The following is a 2,371-nucleotide window of genomic DNA, read 5'->3' on the forward strand; positions in this document are numbered from 1 at the left end:
TGATGGTTCTGTTCGAAACTTCTTTGGTTTCGGTGACGAGGAATGGCGCCATTCCTTGCTCGCTCTCTTCGTTTCCGGTGGGTGGAAGTCAACCCAGGTTTCGTCCCCAGTAACGATTCTTGCAAGGGAGCCATCACCTTCACGTTCAAAGCGCCGAAGAAGTTTCTCACAACGATCAACACGTCGTTCTCTCATTTCAGGAGTCAGCCGCTGTGGCACGCATCTTGCAGTCACTTAGTGAAACTGGAGCACATCATGCATAATGTGGTGTGCTGACCCATGACTAATCTGTAAACATGCTGCAATGTCGTTCAGTATCACGGGGCGGTATGTGCTCATCTGCACTATGCTGCCACCTACAGGCCATTCTGCACGCTGTTTGTAGCACGCTTACCAACTTACAGAAGCCGGCCGTTGGTGGCCGAGCGGTTCTGGCGCTACAGTCTGGAACCGCGCGACCGCTACGGTCGCAGGTTCGAATCCTGCCTCGGGCATGGATGTGTGTGTTGTCCTTAGGTTAGTTAGGTTTAAGTAGTTCTAAGTTCTAGGGGACTTAATGACCTCAGCAGTTGAGTCCCATAGTGCTCAGAGCCATTTGAACCATTTTTTGAACTTACAGAATAACAGCGCGAAATTTCGATTTGTTATTACAAATTTAAGGTTTTCATTTGACTCACCCTCGTAACTTGTTCAGTTTGTAAAGCTCTTTCTGTTGAATGAATCATCCAATTTTTCTGAAACTGTAATTATTTTTTTGTCTGCACCACATCTACCGATTTCGGTCCCATTCGAATAGTTCCTTCGTGGTGCGTCACTTTCTTAATTTTTTTTTTTTAATTTTAAGAGTGTATTATCAAAAGCAATCCCTTCGAACGTGCAGTTCTCAATCACGACTTGTGTAACACGACACGTGTATTTTAATAAATCCCGATGTCACAGTTTACAAGGAAAAAAGAGAACTTCAAGTGTTTGTCTTTATCACTCGCCTGCGATTACTCAGCGGTACTCCACGGTCAAATTTATATCATAATTCCTACAATATTATTACGTCTCTTCAGAGCTCCTAATAATACGACCTACCATGATCGAAGCTGAACTCCTAACTTGATTTGAACTCCACACAGGAATTCTGCTGGCCCACAAAATATGCGCAAATGTAGTATCTTCTGATTTTCTAATATATATTGTAGCCAATCCGTTGTCAGAATTAAACGACGCTATCCCACATCCTTTACGTTGGACCAATCACAACTTAATAAGCCTGCTAAGCATTAAATGAACAATTTTAGAAAACCCACAAATATGAAATTACTTCACTCTTCATATAGCTGAATAAACATAATATCTTTCTCCTTCCCGGAGAACGGTAAAATGACCAGCTGCACTTTACCAAATTTCCCCTGAGCCTGTGACTCACTCATTTTGTCTATATTTAGTTCTCATGCTAACACACACGGTGACCCAGCTATCTTGTCCACCCAAAATATCTCTGGAACAATAATAGCTATTGGAAAACGACTTTCACCGGTATCAATGTAGGGCTGGGGCCCATGAATGTACATATTTGGAAACATTCTAAAACGAAAGCATATGTGTTTTTTAACACAAACTTATGTTTTTTTAAATGGACGTCCTATATTTTATCTTCAGCAATCCATAGCATGACAAAGCACATACACAATGGCGTTGATTGCATCGCAATATTCCCATTACATCCCGAGATATTAAGACGCGAAGTTGACGCTTGAAACACTCGACATGCGCTGCTAGCTCACGTCCTGAGGCTCAGGCGTGAACCCCATGCTGCCCGTAATCGCGATGTGATTGACATGCGTAATCACACTTTCATACTTATCGAGGTAAGTAGGGCCTGTCGGGTGTTTCAAGCGTCAACTTCGCGTCGTAATATCTCGGGATGTAATGGGAATATTGCGATACAATCAACGCCATTGTGTATATGCTTTGTCATGCTATGGATTGCTGAAAAAAAAATATAGGAGGTCCATTTAAAAAAATATAAGTTTGTGTTAAAAAACACATATGCTTTCGTTTTAGAATGTTTCCAAATATGTACATTCATGGGCCCCAGCTCTACATTGATACCGGTGAAAGTCGTTTTCCAATAGCTGTTGTTGTTCCAGAGATATTTTGGGTGGACGAGATAGCTAGGACACCCTGTATATACAGTTAATACACTCCTGGAAATTGAAATAAGAACACCGTGAATTCATTGTCCCAGGAAGGGGAAACTTTATTGACACATTCCTGGGGTCAGATACATCACATGATCACACTGACAGAACCACAGGCACATAGACACAGGCAACAGAACATGCACAATGTCGGCACTAGTACAGTGTATATCCACCTT

The sequence above is a fragment of the Schistocerca americana genome, chromosome 6 (assembly GCF_021461395.2).
Source record: "Schistocerca americana isolate TAMUIC-IGC-003095 chromosome 6, iqSchAmer2.1, whole genome shotgun sequence".
Classification (NCBI taxonomy): Eukaryota; Metazoa; Arthropoda; class Insecta; order Orthoptera; family Acrididae; genus Schistocerca; species Schistocerca americana.